At 39.3% G+C, this 25,630-nt stretch overlaps 1 protein-coding gene and 1 non-coding gene across 3 annotated transcripts in view; one reads left to right on the top strand and one right to left on the bottom strand.

Moving 5' to 3' along the window:
- The window catches only part of RAP1B (RAP1B, member of RAS oncogene family), a 46,922-nt gene that overhangs the window by 966 nt on the left and 20,326 nt on the right, over positions 1-25,630 (top strand). The gene's annotated exons all lie outside the window — the stretch shown is intronic.
- Positions 11,524-11,657, bottom strand: LOC117091218. Its single transcript, XR_004440326.1, has one exon. It is a non-coding gene; the product is annotated as a small nucleolar RNA SNORA70 (small nucleolar RNA).

Here is a 25,630-nt window from a genome sequence, read left to right as displayed (position 1 = left end):
CCAGGAAGTTTGTCCTCTTCTCTTTTTCGCCATCTCGGGGTGTCTAATCCTAAAACTATCAGCGCCATGAATTTTATTTAAAACTACGCCCAATGAACCGGGCCCTCTGGAGTTTTTTTCTGAAAAACACTGATGTCTTTTGGAGAAAAGATCATTCTTGCAAGTTAAAGCAGATGGTTTCCTTCCCCTTCGCTTTACCCCCTCTTCCCACTCTCTTTAATAGTTTAGAAAAACGTTTTGGCCGTGTAACTTCTGATTGGTATGAATAGAAGCAGTTCTGTGATTGCAGTAACGGGAAATCACATTTTTACGGGGTAGAAAGTTGACGCTAAATGAAGATTGTGATTTTAGTATTTTAAAATTAATTCCGTCTAATTGGATTTTGGTTTTGCTGGCGGCATCTAATATATGTTGAGTACTTAACAATTCAAAGCTCTGACTCGTAAATTTACTTTTCAACTCTCTGTATTTGTAATTAGAATACTATTTGGACTTGCTCAGCAAGACCATATCTTAACAAGAAGTAACTTATATAAATAGAAAAGGGAGACATTCATTAAACTTCAAGCCCATATTACTCTTAAAAACTGACTCTTGAAATAGTATTTATTGAGTCATAGTGGAGTCATGGGACTTTTTAAGGGCCGGAAGGGACTATTGAGATCATCCAGTCCCACCCTGTCATTTTATGGAGGAGGAAACTGAGGCCTAGATAAGATAACCAATTAGTGGGTCCACTGACCTTTAGGACAGTAGTCTATCCGTAAGAGACAACCTGGAGAAAGAAATACAACATTTTTATAGTGAATTATCATCTTACAAAAGAATATTCTTCCCATATCGCCCTTTTTAAAAGTGGGTACCTTAGTCAAATAGGAGGAAAAACCACTTGGGTAGTTTCATCCTCAGGTTTTAGGTAAGGAAACTGATACTCAGATTAAATAACTTTAAGCACACAGAGCCTGAATGATAGTCTTATTTGAGCCCATCTTTGCTTTTAATCTGTACTACATTAGGTGTTTTCACTTGCATTTCCTTGTTTGACATTGACAATAAATTGTGAAGCTGCCTTATCTGAGGAAGTCCTAAAATAAATCATTGGAACACATGTAACCAGTTTGTTGTTTTTAATATGCCAGGTATCAAAATACAACTGAAGAACCAATACTAAACTAACTTAATTTCAAAATGTGATACGGGGTATGAAAATGATTGCTCTGGCTGGGCGTGGTGGCTTACGCCTGTAATCCCAGCACTTTGGGAGGCCGAGCCGAGGCAGGCGGATCACTTGAGGTCAGGAGTTCGAGAACAGCCTGGGCAACATGGTGAAACCCCGTCTCTACTAAAAATACAAAATTTAGACGGGTGTAGTGGCACGCGCCTGCAATCCCAGCTACTCGGGAGGCTGAGGCACGAGAATCGCTTGAACCTGGAGGCTGCAGTTAGCCGAGATTGCACTAATGTACTCCAGCCTGGGTGACAGAGCTAGACCCTGTATTAAAAAAAAGAAAACTAAAAAAGAAAATGATTGCTCTGCTCTCTTTTACGTTCTCCCACTCACCCCTGACGGCGTAAAAGACGTATCTCTTACCTTCTATGACACACATTACTTCCTGCCTCTTGTTACCGTTGTATATTATTTATTCAATTGTATTGTAAACCCCAACCACAAGATATATATTCTTTTGTATGCCTTAAAGCACTGGCATGGTGCCTTGCAATAGACATTCAACACCAGTTAAATGTAAGTACCATGAGGGTAGGGACTTGATCCATTTCATTGTTCACGGTATCCTTCCTATCGCTTTGCCTGGGCACAGTGTAATGGTTAGTGTTTGAATTTAGGGATTAATGGTAATGAACATTCAAAGAGAGGATACTTGAAGAGAACAGTGTAATCCTTTAAAAAGAAACATTTCCATGTTGGCTTTGGAATCTCTTTTACTTGACAAACTAATTTTCGTTTTATCCTCAATGCTTTTCAGAATTCCAGTATTTTTTTTTTTTTTTTTTTTTTTTTTGAGACGGAGTCTCGCTCTGCCGCCCAGGCTGGAGTGCAGTGGCCGGATCTCAGCTCACTGCAAGCTCCGCCTCCCGGGTTCACGCCATTCTCCTGCCTCAGCCTCCCGAGTAGCTGGGATTACAGGCGCCCGCCACGTCGCCCGGCTAGTTTTTTTGTATTTTTAGTAGAGACGGGGTTTCACCATGTTAGCCAGGATGGTCTTGATCTTCTGACCTCGTGATCCGCCCGTCTCGGCCTCCCAAAGTGCTGGGATTACAGAATTCCAATATTTTCTCTTAGCTGTATAAAGGTAATGTGACCCTCTCCCATAATAAAGAGCCACCATGTAAGGAGGGTATAGCAAAGAATTAATCGTTAAAATAACTAGATCCATTTTTGTAAGGATCCTTTCAAGTGTATCTTCCTATCTAATTCAAGATTGGTGAAAGGTCTATGCAGAGATTGATAACATGGTAACTGATTAGACATGTTATTTTAAATGCACTCTAAGATTTGGATGAAAAAGTCACGTTCAGGTTTCTTTGCCTTTTGTTGTAGGTACTCGATAAATATTTATTGAGGTAGTGAAATAAATCTGAAAGTGGATCTGATACAGAGAATTTGACCGATTTTTACAAGGTGTCCATTTACTTTTTCCCCATAAGTATTGTTTAAATAGGCTGTTTTATTATCGATTATCAAGCAGATCTTACTGATTTGCATCATTTCCTTAAAGATGTAAAATAACTGTGTTTCTCTGTATGTTTGTGTTGCTAAAGAGGAGGTTGGGTATTGATCTGCAGTGTCTAGATTTGACTGGCACTAGGAGTAATTTAGCATTTATGATTTAGCTATTTACTGCTGTTTTGTAACATTGATGTCACATGTTCACTCTATAAAAAAGTTAGGTAAAGTTAATATTTCTTAAACTTTCTAAGACATGGATTGTGACTAAAAATATTCCCCCTCCTGTCATTGAGGACTCCATGGTCTAAGAGATTAGGCTGAAGTTTTTGTTAACCTTTTCAAATTAAATTTCTTTTAGAACAAGTTAAGACATTTTGGCTGATGCAATGATTCATTGTAACATTGGACAAAATTTTTAGTTCAGTCATCTATAAACAGCAGTACTGTATCATGGCTCTGGAAGCTAATGTTTTTCTGTGTTCATAGATATTTTGCAGTGGTATTGAAAGGTACTAATTACCATTTGAGGTCTTAAGTTCTTTGTAAATCTCGGGAGCACAGTGGAAGCAGTAGCTACGAAGAATAGATGAATTTATCCATTTGCAGTAAAAACTGACTTGTATGTAATCTGTTGTACTTGGAACCCAGTTGAGCACTGGATTCTAAAACAAATCTCTTTGGTCATAGAGAGTTTCTATTTTAAACAAGAGAAGTTTTCAGGAACTTTTGTGCTGCCTTAAACATCACTTTTTAAAATTCACTAGCCACAAAAAATAGTATCACTTACATTCTGTATTTCCTTTTTTTTTTTTTGAGACGGAGTCTCGCTCTGTCGCCCAGGCTGGAGTGCAGTGGCCGGATCTCAGCTCACTGCAAGCTCCGCCTCCCGGGTTTATGCCATTCTCCTGCCTCAGCCTCCCGAGTAGCTGGGACTACAGGCGCCCGCCACCTCGCCCGGCTAGTTTTTTTTTTGTATTTTTTAGTAGAGACGGGGTTTCGCTGTGTTAGCCAGGATGGTCTTGATCTCCTGACCTCGCGATCCACCCGTCTCGGCCTCCGAAAGTGCTGGGATTACAGGCTTGAGCCACCGCGCCCGGCCTTACATTCTGTATTTCTTAACACTGGACTATTTATTCCTAATGTTGGTCAAATCAAGGGTACAGTAGCAACTGATTATTTAAGTAGTAATTTAGAAAGATTTTTTTCCCTTTGAATCAGTAGAGGGTCAGAATTTTTTAAACTGACAGTCTTACTCTGTTGCCCGGGCTGGAGTGCAGGGGAGCCATCTCGGCTCACTGCAACCTCCACCTCCTAGGTTCAAGGGATTCTCCTGCCTCAGCCTCCCAAGTAGCTGGGATTAGACACCTCCCACTACACCCAGCTAATTTTTTGTATTTTGAGTTGCATACTGATATTACAGAATATAGTCTTCCTGTACAATAAAAACCAGATGGAAATTCTGCAATTCATACTGTAAATATTTTTACTTTAGGGAATTTAAATTAAAAAAACTGGTACATTTCCCCTGTATTTTCATTTTTTCGTAAGTTTTTTTCTTTCTTTTTTCTTTTTTTTTTTTGAGACTTGAGTCTCTTGTCGCCCAGGCTGGATTGTGGAATGCAGTGGTGCAATCTCAGCTCACTGTAACCTCCTCCTCCCAGGTTCAAGCAGTTCTCTTGCCTCAGCCTCCCAAGTAGCTGGGATTGCAGGCGCCACCACCATGCCTGGCTAATTTCTCTAGTTTTAGAGACAGGGTTTCTCTCTGGCCAGGCTGTTCCTGAACTCCTGACCTCAGGTGATCCACCCACCTCAGCCTCCCAAAGTGCTGAGTAAAGCCACTGGGAGGCCTTCTTTTTTATGTTAATTTAAAAACATTTGTAGCAATCTTTGTTAAACTTTTTATAAACTCATGGGATAAGTCCAAATTTTATTTTATTTTATTTTATTTTTTGAGACAAGGTCTCACTCTGTCACCTAGGCTTGAGTGCAGTGTCACAACCACGACTCAACTGAAGCCTCGACCTCCTGGGCTCAGTTGATCCACCTCAGCCTCCCAGGTAGCTGGGACTACAGGCGCGTGCCACCACACCAGGCTAATTTTTGTATTTTTTGTAGAGACAGGGTTTTGCCATGTTGCCCGGGCTGGTGTCAAACTCCTTGGCTCAATCAGTTCTCCCACCTCAGTCCTCCAAAGTGCTGGGATTACAGGAGTGAGCCACCACACAGGTCTGGTTCCAAATTTTAAAGGATTTTTAGACTGTTTGGATTTAGTAATCAGTTCAGATTAGGAAAGTGGTAAGAAAGATGGTTAAGTTACAGTTTGTATTGTGCACAGTTTCTTGGAAATTTAGTGCCAGTTATTTCCCTAGAGAGATTAAAATGGAAAGAAAAGAGTTAATTCAGTCTGAACACCACCAGTACTGCAAAGAGCAAAGTTGACACCAGAGGAAGAAAAAGGTTTAGGAAAGGAATACATGTGAAAATGCTAACTTCAGGGTAGCTTTGGGGATTAAGCATTATAGAATTCCTGCCTACATGAGCTATTCCCAAAGAGAGCAAGGGAATTTAACAGGAAGCTTTAGTGCTCTCTATATTAAATAATTAACTGATCAGCTGTTCTAGCAGTTCTGAATTAGGGAACATACTGAGATCATATTTTATGTCCAGTACATCCAAATTAGTCACAGGGTTGTCACTGACTATTGTTTATAGAGTTGTGGTTGCTAGTTGAAAATATTGCATTAAATCCTTCTATTTTAGCTTGTTTATACTTGTGTTTTTTTCTTCCAGGAGCTCTCAACTTAATCATTCTTCAACAAAAAAGAAGTAAGACTAGGTTTGCAAGCTTTGAAGGACAGAAAAAGCATTTATAACATTTCTCTGTTTAGATGCAAGTGATGATGGTTAATGATGGTGATAATAGGCAATGAAGAGGTGAAAGGGCAGGAAGTAGACCAGAAAAGAGAGTGAGGATGGTTATTAAGAGGTTCTTGTTAAGTGCAAGACTACTGTTAAAAGCAATTCACTTCGCAATCCTGGTCAACAGGAATGATAAACTCAACATTGAAAAACGCTTGTGATGCTTTAGTGGTTGATACATCTTACCCATCAGAAGGTCCTATGTAGAGGATAAACTGGCATTATAGTTGAGTTAGAGATTATAGTCTTGAAATTTCATCACTAAGCAGTTTGACTGGAGAGCCTTTCACTAGTTCTGCTCCCCAGTAGTCCCTTGTGTACTTTTCTCTGGACCTTCAGGTGCTCAAATTACACCTTTATTTCATTGTCCTCATATGTTTTAGCTCATTCCATTGGGTGTGAAATTAAATCTGAGAACTCAGGTATTTGTTTTAAGTAGTTAGACCTTTTATTGTACTCTGTTGTCTTACTTATTTTTGTGTGTGTGTGTGAGACGGAGTCTCACTCTGTCGTCGCCGGGGCTGGAGTGCAGTGGCTGGATCTCAGCTCACTGCAAGCTCCACCTCCCGGGTTTACGCCATTCTCCTGCCTCAGTCTCACGAGTAGCTGTGACTACAGGCGCCCGCCACCTCACCTGGCTAGTTTTTTGAATTTTTTTTAGTAGAGATGGGGTTTCACCGTGTTAGCCAGGATGGTCTCGATCTCCTGACCTCGTGATCCGCCCATCTCAGCCTCCCAAAGTGCTGGGATTACAGGCTTGAGCCACTGCGCCCAGCCTGTTGTCTTAAATAGCATGGTTTAGTAGTAATAACATTGACCTGGGTGACAGGCTTCAGTTTAGTCTTTGGCACAGGTCATGAAACCTTGAACAAGTTAACTCCTCTCTTAAGACCTTATCTTTATGTAGAGAAAGTTTGACTAAATGGCTGTTAAGGTCTTTTGGGCTTTCAAATCCTGTGTTTCTGTGATACCACCCTTGTTTAAGCCACAGTCATCTCTTGTCTGGACTCACAGGAACTTCCTAATTTGTTTCCATTCTTGTCCTTCCCCACATTATTTTCTACCCAGAATACAAAGTGACCTTTAGAAAGATGTAAAAATGTAAATCAGATCATGTAATAATACCCTCTGGTTCCATTTTACCCTTAAGAACCAGTTCCTTATCAAGGCCTACAAGGTACTGCATAATCCAGTTCTTGCTTACTTCACAACTTTATCCCTCTTACTCACTAAGCTCTAGCCAGCTGTACTTCTTTCTGTGACAATCTTTTGCCAGCTCTCTGCAATTCTGCCTCAGTCTCAACAGTGGATCTCAGTTCAGATGTCACAGAGTTTTTCCTGATCACCTTATATAAAGGAGCATTTCTCTTCATTACCTCTGTAGTTCTTATCATAATCAATAATTATATTTATCCATTTGTTTACCTCTCGTCCCCTCTAAACAGTTTCAGGAGGACAGGAAGATCATGTTACTTTTCTACCACTATCTCAAATGGTTAGCCCAATAACTGCCTAGTGCTCAAGATAATTATTTTAGTTAAAAAAATATGTAAAGTGTGTAATGGTTTGTCCATATCATTTCCCATAAGCTACTCCTTAAACTGTTTTTTTCTTTACTCTTTTGGTAGTGGCATGGTCTCATAATCTTGCCCAGGCTAGTCTGGAACTACTGGGCTCAAGTGATCCTCCTGCCTCAGCCTCCCAAAATGCTGGGATTTACAGGCGTGAGCTGCCACACTCAGCCTTAAACTAATTTTTAAAGTTTTATATCTATGTCCAACTATAATTTCTCATTTTTTATTTAGGTCATCTGTCTCTTGAGGACTATTTGATCTCATTGCATGTTGTTGAGAGCTAATTGTTCTTAGTTACTATGTGTTAAGATTAAATTGAGTAATTTTGCACAAAAGGTTTTTAGCAAAGATGTGAAAAGTTAACCAATATAAAGCTGTTAGCAGTTCAAAATATCCAAATGAGTGATATAAATGAGTGCTTATTAGAGTCAAAGGAAGAAGTGAAACCGTTAGGATCTAGTAGTTAGAAAAGACAGTAAAAATAAGGTAGAATCTGCATATTAAAAGAGTTTTAGATTAACTGTGAATTATAGTGAGCAACACTACAGAAATTGAAGTAAATTCAAGAGTGTTTTGCTCCGGTAGATGTTTGTAAAATTGATTATAGGGCCATAATCCTTTATATAACCTTTGGTGCCAGGTTTGGATTTCAGAATTTTGAGGAAAGATTTGTTTTAGATTTTAGTAAGAGTAATCAAACACAATATTAATGTGAAACATGGATAGTCACATTAAGTGAGAGAAATAAAAGGTAAAAATAGTCTCCCATCAGTGCTCAGATGAAGTTTTGCCATTATATATCAGGTCAGGATTTGCCACCAAAATAGTTGTAGAACTTTTGAGTTTTCAGAGACTTTAGGATTTCAGAAGTTCTATATGAAATTGGTTTCAGGTTGGGTGCAGTGGCTCATGCCTGTAATCCCAGCACTTTGCAAGGCCTAGGTGGGTAGATCACGAGGTCAGGAGATCGAGACCATCCTGGCTAACACGGTGAAACCCCGTCTCTACTAAAAATACAAAAACTTAGCTGGGTGTGGTGGTGCATGCTGGTAGTCCCAGCTACTCGGGAGGCTGAGGTGGGAGAATCGCTTGAACCCAGGAGGTGGAGGTTGCAGTGAGCCGAGATCACGCCATTGCATTCCAGCCTGGGCAACAGAGTGAGACTCCATCTCAGGAAGAAAAAAAAAGAAAAGAAATTGGTTTCAAATGAGTTTAAAAAGGCTTTATTCATTACGGTTCGGAGAAGATACCAGGATCTGAAAATGTTACTTTGAAGCAATTAGCTTTCCAAACCCTCTCTGCCAAGGAATTCTGTTTGACCGTGACTCAGGATGGAATGCACTGCTGAAGGTGATGAGTCTTTAGGGTATGGGAGAATCACCTAATTCCATAATTGCAGAATCCAGTTAAATCTTTGGAAATAGTTCAGGTTGGGGCCTGACAAACACTAACAGTTTTTTAAAATGTTTAAATATTGAGAGCTCATATCTTAACCACAGTTTCATCTTGGTGATTTTTTTAGTCTTATAAGATATTAGGCAGTTTGTCTCCAAATAGATGTTTTTAAGAATTACTTGATACATTTAATTGTAAGAATACAATAGAAGATTAGAATAGGAATATTATAAACAGGACTAATGTAATTCTCATTTTAAAATCCTTGGACCAAACGCAGTGGCTGACGCCTGTAATCCCAGCACTTTGGGAGGTCAAGGTGGGCGGATCACTTGAGGCCAGGAGTTCGAGACCAGCCTGGCCAACATGGTGAAGCCTGGTCTTTACTAAAAATAAAAAAATTAGCAGAGCATGGTGGGGTGCGCCTATAGTGCCAGCTACTTGGGAGGCTGTGGCAGGAGAATCACTGGAACCTGGGAGGCAGAAGTTGCAGTAAGCTGAGATCATACCACTGCACTCCAACCTGGGCGACAGAGCGAGACTCCGTCTCAAACAACAACAACAAAAGCTCCTCAATGGAACCATTTGGTAGTGACAAGGATTGAAATCTCGGAAGAGGCTGCTTAGAAACTCGGAATTGATTACAGGAAGTGACTGCCCCCTTTCCATGTTTTCTTCAGATGCTCTGGTTATTTTAACAGCGTAATTAACCACCCAGACTTTGGTTCTCATTGCCTTTATCCATTTGTTTGGTGTATATACTAATGTTCAACGATGCACACATTAATGCGTGTGATTTTTTTGTACCATCTTATCACTTGCAGAATTGCCAAGATAGGCATTTTTTGGAGCTACTTTTTTTTTTAAGTGCTTACTGGCCTAATAATTATGCAAGTAATTAAGTGTTTATTCGTATGTGAAAGCCCAATGTAAGCATTATTTATTTCTTCCAGCGCAGTGTGGTGTGCCTTTCATTTTTCTAAGTGGTCTTTATTTTACGGAATACTTAATGGGTCTTTGAATAAACTGAAGAGGGTAGATTGTAAAAGGAAGAACTGTTAAATTAGTCAAAAACAACTTTATAACACAGTTAGCTGCATAAAGCAGCGTGTGCATAAGCAGGTAGTATAAATGCTTAGGTTGGATACTAAAATAATTATTAGAGAAAATTATAGGAAGTACCTATGCTTCCACTATGTTTTGTTATTTGGTTAATTTTTCTCCTCTGAACTTCTGGCAGGTTTACTGGGGAATTTTCCATTAGGAATATTCTGGTCCTGAAGTTTCATTTTGAATGTGTAATAATGTCACGCAGATTATGAACCCACAATCTAAAATCAAGGCATTCTTTTAAAAAGTTTCAGATGAGGCCGGGCGTGGTGGCTCACGCCTCTAATCCCAACACTTTGGGAGGCCGAGGTGGGTGGATTACGAGGTCAAGAGATCGAGACCATCCTGGCCAACATGGTGAAACCCCCGTCTCTACTAAAAATACAAAAACTAGCCGGGCGTGGTGGCGTGCACCTGTAGTCCCAGCTACTTGGGAGGCTGAGGCAGGAGAATTGCTTGAATCCGGGAGGCGGACATTGCAGTGAGCCAAGATAGCGCCACTGCACTCCAGCCTGGCAATAGAGCAAGACTCCGTCTCAAAGAAAAAAAAAAGTTTCAGGTGTATTCAGGATTCGTCATATTAAGCTTGTCATCTGATCCTGGTTATAAGGTCAACAGTAAAATGAAATAAAATGTTTTTCTGAGCCATTTGTTTCTCCTCTCATGAAAGACTAATTCTGTTTATTTCTGAATTCGACCTTGTGTTGAAACAGACTGTAAAATCATGTTTTAAAAAAGCTTCACTCATTCTTGTGGAGGGTGGTGGTTTGCAAAAGCACCACCCCACTTAAGCATTTACATTGAGAAAATATTTATGGCATTCTTACATTCATGAAAACAGGTATGCTTTGTTCTGGAGTTCTTACCGTTATCTACTAACTCTAAAGTTCATCACTTCTGATTTCTTGTATACCTCTACCCCAACAGCTTATAAACTGCATGTAGTATAGTATTTGCTTGAAATACATGAAAGTAGATATTTTCCCTAACTAATGGGGATATTTCTGTGGTGGTTGTAGTTACTTTGCAACCTGTTCAGCAAATATGGGGCGTTTTTGGTGGTATCTTTAAATTTTGCACATAGAGAACCATCTTGGATAACCTTTTTCCCCCCAGTCTCAAGTCATCCCTTTGGAGGTAGTGTCTCATTTTTAATCTGTGACTTGTGGAAGTTAAGGCATTTTGAGTAGCTTATTTAAATTACTAAATAATCTGATATCTGGAGATCTGAGGAATAGCAGACACCCTTTTCTGTACTGAATTGGGGAAGTTTACAGGCAAAAAGATGAATAAAATGGCCCTAGTAGACAGCCCCTAATATTTTGGGCTAGGGGTAAAGGTCTTAAGGAAGAGGGAGGGTAGTATCAGAATTTTCCAGGGTGTTTTTTGTTGTTGTTGTTCTTTGTTTTTTAGGTGGACAGAAAGTAGAATTTATTGGTAAGTATTAAGAGGGGGCAGCACAGTGGAAGCCCTCATGAGTGCAGGGCCTGCCGCTTGTCCAGAGGGCCACAATTGGAAGTGTACTTGACCCCACAGCCATCTGGCATGAGCCGCTTTTCAGCCACCATGTCTTCAGAATCATTGGCATTGAACTTGGTGAAGCCCCACTTCTTTGAGATGTGGATCTTCTGGCAGCCAGGAAACTTGAACTTGGCCCTGCCCAGGGCCTCTATCACATGCTCCTTGTTCTGCAGCTTGGTACGGATGTACGTGATAACTTGGCCAATGTGAACCCTGGCCACGGTGCCCTGGGGCTTTCCAAAGGTACCTCACATGCCTGTTTGGAGCCTACATTGGGGTAGTGCAAGGTCAGACACATGAACAGCCATCTGAAAGGAGGGTCTCCAAGGTCCCTTAAAGCAATCCATACAACAGACAGGCTGCATACACTACCAAGGAAGTTGCTCTTTGCAGCATTGCACACTGGGCCCCCATGAGGAAAGGAACTCAGTTGGCTAAATAGGCTGCAGCAGGGTGTTTTTAAGAACACACACATACACCAATCCCTACTAGAATGAGAGATTTTACTAATAATAGTGTTAGAAGTGTAAATGGTTTGGTAGCCAACCACTACTTTAAAATTGATTAGCTCTCCCGAGCTTCTGGGCCTTCACATTTAAATTTGACCTGACCTTGAAACTTCCCCTCTCGTTATTCCCAGCAGTGACTTTGTTTTATGCACTTTTCGAAATACCCCGTGCATAGCTCCTTACTTCACATCATGCTGGAATATGACCCATACCAGCCAGACTACATCTAACAGAAACATAATACCTGACTAAAAGCGTCTTTTATCATGTAGATAGATGTACAGGGTACGTTAATTTATCTTTAGAGAGACTCCCCAGTATACTGAAAAAACACACCTAAGTTTTGGTAGATAGTCTTGCTTTATAGAATATGAAAATGGGCCAGACAATGGTGACTCATTCCTGAAATCCCAACACTTTGGGAGACCAAGGCAGGAGGATCACTTGAGGCCAGGAGTTTGAGACCAGCCTGGGCAACATAGCAAGACCCTGTCTCTGCAAAAAATGTTTTAAAAAATTAATCGGGCATGTGGCACACACCTATAGTTCAGCTACTTAGGATATTGAGGTGGATAGATCGCTTGAGCCCAGAAGTTGAGGCTGTAGTGAGCTATGATTGCGCCTCTGAACTCCAGCCTGGGTAACAGAATGAGACCCTGTCTCTTAAAAAGAAGAAAACGAAGATGCCAGATGCTAGCTTTTACAGCCTCCCTTGCAGCTAGGGCACAAGTACTTGACATAGGCCCCACAAAATTACACGTACTTTCACTTGAGATGGAAGAGATGATAAATTTCTGATGGATTTCTCTTTTCCTCTTGGTTGTTGTACACCACAAATCAGTTTTCTGCTGCAGAAACAACTGATATAAACTGAAGCATCTACTGTTAGTGATGTGACAGCAGTTTCCTCACCTGGCCAATTTTGTAATATGGTTTTGGGTGTTTATGGCTATAGTAGCTTCCACCTTCATTCTCTAGTTTCCACAGTAATTTTGTAAGTTGCTTGATATTTTTTAATGACTTATTTTTATATGTAAATGTGATTTGTATAACTTCCAACAGAGGAAACCTTGTCCGATGCATGACTTTAGAAAATTTAGCGAAAACTTTTCAAAGGGATATTTACGTGAAGAAAATGAGTGGTATCGTTGTGAGAGAAAAGTACAACGAGACTGGGGCAAGCTGCTTTTCCAGAAATAGGCCTTGATGATGACACTTTTGGTAGATCCAAGCTTTTCATGAATATTGAAGCTCTGGATGCCTTGTTCAGTAGTTTCATAAGCAGAAATCCAAAAGTGTAGAAAGAGTTTTAATTGAAATTAAATAAAATCAAAATTTTAGTTTTACAGTTACACTAACCACGTTTCAAGTGCTTGATAGTCATCTGTGGCTAGTGGCTACTATACTGGGCAGTCCAGCTAGAACATTATCACAGGAATCTCTGTTGGACAGCATTAGTCTGTATTCTAATCCTAAATCTACAGTCTTGTGGTTCTGCAACCTCAGGTAAGTAATCTGAATCTCAAATCCTTTATCTATTTTTATTTATTTATTTATTTATTTAGTTATTTGGTTATCTATCTATTTTGAGACAAGTCTCACTCTGTTGCCCAGGCTGAAGTGTAGTGGTGCAGTCACGACTCACTGCAGCCTCAGTCTCCGTGGGCTCAGGTGATCCTCTCACCTCAGCCCCCCCAAGTAGCTGGGGCCACAGGCGTGCACCACCATGCCCAGGTAATTTTTTGTATTTTTTGTAGAGGCAGAGGTTCACAATGTTTCCCAGTCTGGTATCAAACTCTTGAGCTCAAGCCATCTACCTACTCCAGTCCCCAAAGTGCTAGGATTACAGGCGTGAGCCCCTGTCCCCAGCCAAATCCTTTATCTAAAGACAATACCTTATCTTCATTGTTGCTCTGAAGATTGAATGAAATTTAATGTATGAAAGGACATGGTAAGTGCTTTAAAAGCACCATACAGACTTGTAATTGTTCCAGATTAGTAATATATTTATTGGTTAACAATAGATTTTTCTAAAATAATCTGAAGAGAAACTTCAGAACCCCAGTGGCGTGAATACTTTGGTGTTAGACCATGTGTATTTTAACCACTTGGAGAATCTAAATGCACGAAATTGACAGATTAGATTTTCATTTTAAATGTAAAATATGTTTTACCAAGCTGTCCTTTTCAATTTATCTTTAAATCTTAAAGTTTTTATGTATACTGGGGACTTAAACCTTCTTGTTGTAGTTTCCCTTTACACATACTATTTTATCCTCATGAGTGATCTTAATCTGTTAACTAAGTGAATAATGTACCTGTCACATAGAGATGTTGAATGAATGTTATAAAAATGATAGCTATCTGTGCCAGAAATCACTGGTTTTGGTAGATAGACTTCAGCATTCAGCATGATCATTCTCAGTAATTCTTTATAGGTGTTTTGATTTGTTTTGAGGGGATTGTTTGGCATATATTTTGCAGCTAATTTATTCATTTTTGTAAAACCATCAGACAACAGTGCTAGATATTTAAAATACTCTACAGCAGAAATTTTCAAATATTTTTGGAATCATTAAGACAACCGTTTCTCTCCTTCACTTAAACCACAGTAGCCATTGGTAATTGAGAACTAGATTCTTTTTCCCTTTGAGTGTTAGTTGATCTCAAAAATCATTCTCAACACTGCACTTAGCTACAGGTAGCTATTAACATTTTGAGTTGATGACTAAGCTAAAACCCATTTGCCACCTCTGAGTTAATGGGCAGGGTCTATCCTCGTCTTTTCCAGGCTCTTGCCTATAGTGAAAGTGTTGGCAAACTTTTTCTGTAAAGGACCAGATAACTATTTTAAGTCTTGTTAACCATACATAATCTCTTATCATAGCCATTCACCTCTGCTATTGTAGCCTGAAGCCAACCATGGACAAGACACAACAAATGAACTATGTTCCATTACAACTTTATGAGTGTAACTGTGTTCCAACAAAATTTTATTTACCGAAAAAAAAAAAAAAAACAGGGAGCAAATGGGATTTGGCCTGGGAGTTCTAGTTTGCCGACCTCTCCTAGGGCAAGAAACTGGTTTTAATTAATTCAACAAATAATTAGATGTCTTCCATATTCTGGGCACTGTGTTAAGTTTTGATTATATAGCAATAATCATTACATGTAGGCCCCAGGTCATGAGGTATTTAACCCTTAACTGAGTATGGTTTTGGGGCTTTTTGCTTTTTTTGGTTTTGGGGTGTCTTTTTGTTTGCTTGTTTGTTTTGAGACAGGGTCTCTGTTACCCAGGCTGGAGTGAAGTGGCGCTATCACAGCTCACTGCAACCTCAGCCTCCCCAGGCTCAGGTGATCCTTTGACCTCCCATCCTCCCGGGTAGCTGAAACTATAGGCATATGCCACCACGCCTACCTAATTTTGTGTATTTTTTGTACGAGTGGGGTTTCGCCTTGTTGCCCGAGGATTGCACGTGTCAACCACTGCATCCAGCCTGCATATGGTTTTTTTCATGCACTTTGCAGATTCGAAGTACTTTTTTGAGGGAAAAATGGGGCCTGCCCCATGCATCTGCTTTATTTGTTAATACATGTGAGTTCATAGGCAAATACCGCAAGTGCTATATTCTGTGATAGTGGTATAACTAAGTGTAACTTCAGCGTGTCTTAGATATTAGATGCCGTGGTATCAAAATTAATATCCTGTTATAAAAAATAGGGAACCAAAAATGTTTGCATATGATATCTACACTGGCTGCACTTAGCAGATACTTAATGTCCATATAATACTGAATAAAGCTGGAATTACCAGTTTCTTAACTATCCCTTATGTCAATTTCTTGCATTTTCTTCATTTGGTATGCTATTTCTGACCTCATTTTTTGTTTTTCACCATTTTAATATATGTTTTTGTTGCAAATCAACCTTATACATTTTAAAAATATATCACATATTACTCATATTTTAATGAAATGCTTACCGTGCCTAGATACATTGTTCAGCTTTCTACTGTTAGAACTTCTTTCGTTAATTTAAAAGTATCTTTAGTTTTCTTAGTATTCATGTTTATCTTCAAAATGTCTGTTGTTGCTTATTAAATGAGTCAGAGCTCTTCACTGATACTCAGAAATCTCCTTAATCTTAACTGAAGACTCCTATTTTTATTTTCCTATTCCTTTGTGCCCTGTAAGCAAGTCAGACTGCTTTTCCCACTATAGTCTAATTAATGTTCCCATGTGATGCTGTCTTTTGTGCCTTTGCTCTCACTTTTCTTATCCCTGGTATGTTCTTTCCTATTGAAATATTGTAACTTTTTTTTTTTTTTGCCACCTCCTTCATAAATCTCCTAATATCTCCTTCTGAACTCCCATAGTATTTTGTACATCTCATGATATTTTTCATATTTTTGTGTCTCCATTTTTTCCTACAAAATTGTAAGCTTTTTGAGAGCAGGTATGTTTCATCCGTCTTTAAGAATATGAAATAAGAAGCAAATTCCTGTCAGAACGTATTCCACCTAAAATGGCCAACCATTCTGGTTTGCCCAGGATGGAGAGTTTCCTCAGACATGAGACGTTCAGTGCTTAAACCTGGACCATTGGTCACCCTGATTGCACTTTGTGATGTAGCCATCTTTTTTGCGTATCAGTGCTTTACTGCAGGTTTTTTTTTTCTTTTTAAAAAATAAACACATAAAATGAACATGAAGAAAACTTGTGAGTTTTTTGGGTTTTGGATTTTGTTTTGTTTTTTCAGACAGTTTGGTTGTCACCCAGGCTGGAGTGCAGCTGCAGTCTTGACTCACTGCAACCTCCGCCTCCCAAGTTCAATTCTTGGGCCTTAGTCTCATGAGGAGCTGGGACTGCAGGGTGTGTGAGACCATGCCCCGACTAATTTTTGTATTTTTATTAGAGACAGGGTTTTGCCATGTTGGCCAGGCTGGTCTCGAATTCCTGGCCTCAAGTGATCCTCCTGCCTCAGTCTCCCAATGTGTTAGGATTACAGGTCTGAGCCGCTATGCCCAGCCAAACAAAAAAATTTTTTTTTGATTAACAGAAAAATTACTTGTGCCTTTTAAGCAAATGTTTGGAAGGTTATATTCATATGTAGAAATGTAAAGATCAGATTCAGATGATAAAAAAGACCAAAATGTGGGAAAATTTTGACTAAAGTTGAAAAAGAATGATGTCCTTTTCATAGAGGGACTCTTCGGTAGTTTTGGTTTATGTTTAGTAGACATAGTTTTTTTTAGAGTAGAACCTAAAAGAATATGGAGTAAATGGTGGCAGTGGTTTGACCACAACAGTGGTATTTATTGCTAGAGAAATTAAAAATAGGATGTAAGATACGTAACTCTCCTTTTTACCAAAGGCTTCAGATAAAGAGGAAATGGGAACAAGTCCAGAGATGATAGGCACTGTGTGGGCTAATGATTTTTTTAGAGATGATGTCTCACTATGTTGTCTAGGCTGGTTTGGAACTCCTGGCCTCAAGCAGTCATCCCACTCAAGCAAGACTCAAGTAACTGGGCCTGTAGATGTGATTTGTCATGCCCAGCTGGCAAGTGATTTTTATATGTTATGGTTTATTGTACAATACAAGCTACTCACTGTGTGTTTTATTGTGAGAAGCTCACTAAGTTAGAAAGTTTTTCAGTTTTGTGCAGTATTTTTTTCTATTCATATTTCTATTTCTCATAAGCTGGGAAAAACATCAAAGTTCATTGGGGTGACACCTTACATCTAAAACCTTAAAACTAAGTTGAGATTTATTATCACAGAATAAATTCCCCCATACCTCCACCAAACCCCCCACCACTCATGACTTGATGACTTCAGTCATACTCATCCCATTCCCCAGAGTGCCCTCACTTTCGAAGTGAACTCCCCTATTCCCTAATGATTTATATATCCACTGGTCTGGTTTAAATATCCACTTAGGAAGCCTTGCCTGATAGTTCTTTATAGGTAGATAATTGTTCTCTTCTGTGCATCCACAGCAAGCACTTTATTCTGTAGACCCTGCTTGATTGTGAGCTAACACAGTGCAAATACTGAACATTTTAATTTATAAAACAGAGTGTCTTCTGGGCCTTAATATGTAGTTGTCACATTTGTTTTTCCTCTGATTTCTGGGCCACACAACCTCTTTGTTACAGTTAAAACTAATATCTCATCCTGGTGCGATGGCTCACAGCTGTAATCCCAGCACTTTGGGGGGCCGAGGCAGGCGGATCACGAGGTCAGGAGTTCGAGACCAGCCTGCCCAATATGGTGAAACCTCGTCTTTACTAAAAAAATACGAAAATTAGCCAGGCATGGTGGTGTGTGCCCGTAGTCCCATCTACTGAGGAGGCTGAGACAGGAGAATCACTTGAACTTGGGAGGTGGAGGTTGCAGTGAGTTGAGATCATGCCACTGCACTCCAGCCTGGGCAACAGAGTAAGACTCTTGTCTCAAAAAACCTAAACATCTCTAATCTGGTCATTGAAATTGAAGTGTAAAGCAAATTAATGTTTTCTCATTGCCTCTTGTATCCTCCTTTTCCTGTGTAAGAAATAATAAGGCCCACTGTAAGGTAGTGGAGTAGAGAGAATGGAATTGATTCCAGAAATACCAAGGTGGAATGAATCAGACTTGATAATGGAGAGAAGAATCCATGACAACTCCCAGGTATACAGTTACCTATTAAAATAGTATGCTATTGAAGTCCTTTAGGTGTCTTAAGCACTGTAAACACCTAGATAGATGTAATTTTTAAAAATAGCAAATTAACATTTACCAACTACTTCCTATGTGTTACTCATTGTGCTACACATTTTGCATAGGGTAAGTTATTTCATTTGAGTCTTTAAAAACCGTAAGAAGTAGATACTCGTATTTCCATTTTCAAATGAGGAAATGAGACAGAGTTTAAAATATCATAACCAAAGCCACTCAACTAATACTTAGTAGAACTGATTCCAACCCAGACAATGGGATCTAAAGCCTATACTGAGTCAGTATGCATCCCTATAGATTTTACTGCTAGTTCAGATGACAGGAAAAGAATGACTTTTTTTTTTAGTCACCTCTAGAGAATTGGGAGCAGGGAGGAGTTCTGCATAAGTACGCCTATTTGGAAAGATCTGATAGAAACTAATAAGGTGATCTTGAGCCTACATTATTATTTTTTTACCTGTTTTTGAAATTGGTCTCTCCTTTTTTTAAAAATCACTTAACTATTTTTGCTTATCTATTGTGTCAGGTGAGAAATCTATTAAACTGGTTCTTCTGCATTTGTCAGATTATTGATAAATTGTTTATATTCTACCATACATGACCAAATACTGAACTGAAAATGAAAAGGTAACTATAGAAATAAAACTGTAAGGCCTGGCGTGGTGGCTCACGCCTGTAATCCCAGCACTTTGGGAGGCCGAGACGGGCGGATCACGAGATCAGGAGATCGAGACCATTCTGGCTAACACGGTGAAACCCCGTCTCTACTAAAAATACAAAAAAAATTAGCTGGGCATAGTGGTGGGCACCTGTAGTCCCAGCTACTTGGGAGGCTGAGGCAGGACAATGGCGTGAACCTGGGAGCGGAGCTTGCAGTGAGCCGAGATCGTGCCACCGCACTCCAGCCTGGGCGACTAAGCAAGACTCTGTCTCAAAAAAAAAAAAAAAAAAGAAAACTGTAAAAGTTAACCTTACGTTGCATGTCAAATTATATGTTGTTGAATATTTCAGTGAGAAAGTTGGTGTAATTAATGGAGAAAACTTGATTTACTAGCAGTGTTAATCCATGGAAAGGGCAAGGGAATTTTTTCCTACTTGAGGTATTATAAATATGGTCAGAATAGAGAAAATGCTATATACAGTCTGATAATCTACAAATTTTACACTTTCTAGATTTAGAACTCTTGTTCACAGGAGATCTTTCTTGGCAGAATGAGTAAGATTGGAAACATTTTCCATGTGTCCTCATTATGAGAGAGGCAGACAACTCAAAGTAAATATGATAAGCAGTCTTCATTTTAGCAGCTTTCTATTTATTTTATAGTTCCTTGTTAGAAGTTTTATTTTTAAAAGAGGGTAGGAGAGGTAGTGTTTGGGCCCGTTATTTTTTCCTTCAAAAAGAATTTTTAAAGTCTGTTATTGTGTTCAACAGATTCATAACAGGTCCATCTGACAGTTGAATTAGTTGATTTTATTTGGGAATGAGAAGAGAACACAGTTATCCTCTTTAGCTATTAAAATGTTACTTTTGGAGTTGGAGGTGGAAAGGAGAAATCAAGTATCTTCTCTTCCAGAAAGTGCAGTGAGAGAAGTAATGTTACCTGACTTCAGGAACCAGTACTTAAGGCCTTTTTTTTTTTTTTTTTTTCTGAGAGTCTCACTCTGTCACCCAGGCTGGAGTGCAGTGGTGCAATCTTGGCTCACTGCAGCCTCTGCCTCTTGAGTACAAGCAATTCACCTGCCTCAGCCTCCCTAATAGCTGGGATTACAGGGGCTCACCACCTCACCTGGCTAATTTTTGTATTTTAGTAGAGACGGGGTTTCACCACATTGGCCAGGCTGATCTCGAATTCCTGACCTCAAGCAGTCCACCCACCTTGGCCTCCCAAAGTGCTGGGATTACAAGCATGAGCCAGTGTGCCTGGCCTACTTAGGCCTCTTTTTATAATTTAGGATCACAGAATTTCAAACTGGCGTTGGGAGGGTGAGTGCAGTAGCTAAACAGCTTGAGATTGGAGAACCGCTTGTCACCAGTGTTTTGCAAAATTTCCGTTTTGGTTATACCCATGCAGAGATTTTTTTTTTTTTTTTTTTTTTAATACCAAGTCTTGCTCTGTTGCTCAGGCTTGAGTGCAGTGGCACAATCTCTACTTACTGCAAATTCTGCCTCCCAGGTTCAAGTGATTCTCCTGCTTCAGCCTCCTGAGTAGCTGGGACTACAAGCGCCCGCCACCACGCCTGGGTAATATTTTGTTTGTTTGTTTTATATTTTTAGTAGAGTTGGGGCTTCACCATGTTGGCCAGGCTAGTCTCAAACTCCTGACCTCAGGTGATCTGCCCGCCTCGGCCTTCCACAGTCGTGGGATTACAGGCATAAGCCACTGCACTCAGCTATTTTTTGTCATATTTTAAGGGAAAGAAATCACGCTTTTTAAATGTTGCTTATTGCTTTTCAAGGATTTGATTCTTATAAGCTACTTTTTCATTTATTAATGAGATTTAAATAAATTAGGTTATAAAGTTAAGAGCAGTTGTCTCTGGAACCCAGAAGTTGGTTTTAACACTAGCGTTTCTGCTGCAGGGCATTTCTACTGGACTGTAATTCCTAGAAGGCAAGTATAAGAACTATTTTTTTGTTGTTTGTTTTAGAAACAAGGTCTTGCGTCACCCATGCTAGAGTGCAGTAATGCAATCATAGCTCACTGTAACCTCCAATTCGTGGGCTTAAGTGATCCTCCCACCTCATTCTTTTGAGCAGCTAGGACTCTAGGCACGTACCACCACACCCAGCTACTTTATAAATTTTTTATAAAAGTGTGGTTTTGCTGTGTTGTCCAGACTAGTCTTGAGCAGTCTTCCCACTTCAGCCTCCCAAAATGCTGGAGTTGTACAGGTGTGAGTCACCATGCCTATCCCTACTTTTTTTTTTTTTGAGACAGAGTCTCTGTTCAAGCAATTCTCCTGCCTCAGCCTCCTGAGTAGCTGGGATTACAGGTGTATGCCATCACGCCCAGCTAATTTTTGTATTTTTAGTAGAGATGGAGTTTCACCATGTTGGCCAGGCTCGTCTGGAACTCCTGACCTCAGGTGATCCACCCACCTTGGCCTCCCAAAGTGTTGAGATTCCAGGCGTGAGCCACCACACCCGGCCTGTCCCTCCTTTTTTTAATGCCAAGATTTGTGTATTTCATCTTCAGTTGGGATTCATGGCATCTATCAATAATTGATATGAACTTAAATTGCAATTTACCTATAAAAAGATAACTTATTACTCATCTTTTAAAAGTCTATACTTCTGTCATTTGCTGGAAATGAATTATTGATGTTTATTCAGCAAACATTTATAGACTGAATAGTGGACACCAACATAAGGACTACCCTGCAGCTGCTTGATGATGGTAATAACTAACATTTAATGCTTTTATCAACAGTGTACATTCTTATTTAATCTGTCCTTCAACTCTGTACAGTCAGTATTATTATTGTCCGTATTTCACAGATTAAGACACCAGCCTAGAGGCCACGTGCAGTGGCTTACACCAGTAATCCCAGCAGTTTGGGAGGCTGAGGCGGGTGGATCACCTGAGGTCAAGAGTTCAAGATCAGCCTGGCCAACATGGTGAAACCCCACCTCTACTAAAAATATAAAATTAGCCAGGTGTGGTGGCACGTGCCTGTAATCCCAGCTGGTTGGGAGGCTGGGAGAGGAGAATCAGTTGAACCAGGGAGGCTGAGGTTGCAGTGAGCTGAGATCACATCAGTGACTACACTCCAGCCTGGGCGACAAGAGTAAAACTCCGTTTCAAAAAAAATAAATAAATAAAAGACGCCAGCCTAGAAATAAATGACCACCCCCTGGTAAATTACGTAGCTAGTTTTGGTCTCCTTATTTCCAGATTTCATGTTTTACCACCCTGAGCTCCAAAGATGATATAGTATCTACTTTTAAGTGTATAAGGAAAAACTGAGTTTGGGCCTCAAACCAGCCCCACGATTTCTTTATTTACCAATTGTGAACTAGTCTCACTCGGTTAAGGAAGTCTCTTAAAATGTCACTTAGTTTCATCTTCTTAAAATGTAGAATTGCTTTATGTTACTTAAATACGGGTCCATTTTTTTTATGAGTTAATTTGTTTGCTTTTCAAGATTTTGGATTCCAAGTTTTTAAGGTAATCTTGGATGCAAATTTTGTTAATTGGATTAATATAAATTTAAAGTTTTTAAAATTCCATTGGTCTGTGTTTTATCCTGGATAGGATTAAAGCAGTCTTTAAAGGTAATCTGTTGTTGGCTTTTATGTTTTATAGTACTTTCTGGTGACACTTGTCTCACTAGTCCACATTTTTTGTATATTTGGTATATAGATTTTTTCCTTGGTAGTCACTTGTTTTTACTTTTTATATTTTACTTCCCAGTCTTAATTTCTGTAACCAATTTGTATAATCTCTTACGCAGTCTCTTTATTTGTGGTATTATTTGAAGAGAAGTGTGTTTCCTGAGAGAGGATGTCATGTCTGTGCCCTAATTTTTAGTTATATTGCTTTTATTGCATAAAGCATCTTGGACTAGCTTGTGAGAAGGTAAAAGAAAATGTGGTTGCATCTTGTCCTGGTTGAATGCCCACTAATCTTAATGGGTTTTCCCAGTTGTGCATACCTTAGGAGTAAGGATGTTGTCTTATGTTTATTTTCACTCCTTTTTAAAATGTGTATTGTTTTTGAAAGATAATGACCCTAATATATCTATAATACCAAACCACCATTATGAAGTTAGAGAAGGAATATTTAGATTATCATTACATTTTATTACCAATGCAATTTATATTTTTTATAGTAATTAAGGAATATAACTTTTTTTTGAGACATAATAATAGTAATGTCAGTGGTTTGAGCTGCCACTTAATACACTAAAGAGAACTGCTATTCCTTCAGTTAAGTATCACTGCTCAACTTTTTATTTTTATTTTTTGAGACAGAGTCTCCTCTGTCCGCCTAGGCTGGAGTGTAGTGGCGCAATCTTGGCTCACTGCAGCCTCGGCCTTCCAGGTTCAAATGATTCTCCTGCCTCAGCCTCCTGAGCACCTGGGATTACAGGCGTGCACCATCATGCCCAGCAAATTTTTGTATTTTTTAGTATAGGCAGGGTTTCACCATGTTGGCCAGCTAGTGTCGAACTCCTGACTTAAAGTGATCTGTCCACCTCGGCCCCGCAAAGTGCTGGAATTACAGACATGAGTCACCATGCCCAACCTAAGATGCTTTTAAAATTCCATTTATGTTTAATTCTTCAAAGTCTGGTGCATGTAACATCATTGTAACAAAACATTTTATAATTGAAAGGGACTTTAGGGATCTAGTCTAGACGTCAAAAACTGCTAGACCAGGGTTCAGATCTCTTATCTCTCAAATTGATTTTGTTGGTTTATGCAATATTCATAATTTTTAGAATTCAAATGACTTTACTTATAAAGCATTCACTCTCTACTTGACCACAGTCCACGTTATTACCTAATAAGACCTTACTGCTTCAGGCATTTACATGGTTAGCTGGCTGATGTAAAGCATCTGAGTGTTCAATATTCCCCCTTCCCTCATTCCGTCTTTTTATAGACAAGGAATCTGGAAACCGAGAATTAAGTGATTTATCTCAAGATAAACAACTTTTTAAATAGAGCTTCTTAAATTCAAAATTAATGTTACTTATTACAGCTTGTTGTCTCCTTAGAAAATAGTACAAGGTAATACATAATCAAGTCCTAAAGTATTTGGTATAACTTGTCATGAAGGAGAATGATCACTGTGGGCTGAGTTAGTGCAAGAATGCTTCAGAGACATTTCCTTGACACCTCCTAAGAACTGCATCTTGAAATATGCTGTCCTGATTCTGTGTTGTTCTTGTTGCACAGTTGAGGAAAAGAGAGAAATGTCCTCCTCTAAAGAGCTGGCACGGGAAATCACCAAAGGGCATTTTGTACATATTGAAAAACAGCACCTCATTAAACCAACTACATTTAGACTTCTCCAGAAATCCCATTTTTGCCACTTTTTGCAGAGGAAGGGGCTGGATAAATCTCTGACTCCCAAATCCAAATTTAACTAATTAGCATGTCACCCCACCAAAGATTTTTTTTTTTTTTTTTTTTTTTTTTGATACTGAGTCTTGCTCTGTTGCCAGGCTGGAGTGCAGTGGCGCAGTCTCGGCTCACTGCAACCTCTGCCTCCTGGGTTCAAGCAGTTCTCCTGCCTCAGGCTCCTGAGTAGCTGGTATTACAGGTGCCCGCCACCACACCCGGCTAATTTTTGTATTTTTAGTAGAGACGGGGTTTCACCATGTTAGTCAGGATGGTCTCCATCTCCTTGACCTCGTGATCTGCCTGCCTCAGCCTCCCAGAGTGCTGGGATTACAGGCATGAGCCACCGCGCCCGGCCCAAAGATGATTTTTTTAAATGCTCAACAGGACAAAGCCTAATGGTAGTCTTTTGTTAAAAACAAAATTTAATACCAATCCATTGACAGGACTCTGTGTACTGAGCTATATAGATTCACCTTAATAGAAGCCCTTCATAACCACCCCGTACAAAACCATCTGTTTTTATCTCGTTTGGTTTTTTCCCCTCCATACTAATTATCACACCTGACACTTTATATTGACTTTGTTTCCCCCTCTGTGCCCTTCACTCTGGATTATAAATTCTGAGGACAGAGTATTTTGTTCACTGCTTTATATTCCCAATGCCTAGAATAGTGCCTAACACATATTAGACACTCAGTATATTATTTATGGATGTCGAATGTTGAATGCTGTATTACAGTAGTGTTAATGGAAGATGTCATTTCTTAGATTTTCTTTTCTGACCAACACAGTTCTTGGGATGATGGAGTATGTTCTCAATAAATCTCAGCACCAAGTAAACAAGAATTTTCTTTTTAATACATAAATTTATCATTTTGTTATGCTTTTTAGTTTCCTCAGTGATTTTTTAGAATAACCCTTGTTCATAATTTGGATCAGTAATATCTACAGTTGAATCTTAGGAAGAATGTTGCAGGCAATCCAGAATGTTGGATAATTAAATCAGTTATTTGCATTTTGATGTTTAATATAGTGAACACATTTAGACAAAAAAAAACTACCCGGTAATGCCAGTTTTTATTTTCTTTGAGTCATGTCTTCAGGATTTTCTGTGAACT

This window comes from Trachypithecus francoisi, unplaced genomic scaffold (assembly GCF_009764315.1).
Source record: "Trachypithecus francoisi isolate TF-2019V2 unplaced genomic scaffold, Tfra_2.0 Lachesis_group11, whole genome shotgun sequence".
In the NCBI taxonomy this organism is placed as follows: Eukaryota; Metazoa; Chordata; class Mammalia; order Primates; family Cercopithecidae; genus Trachypithecus; species Trachypithecus francoisi.
The sequence above is the reverse complement of the archived record's forward strand: the minus strand, read 5'-3'. Positions and strand labels throughout refer to the sequence as shown.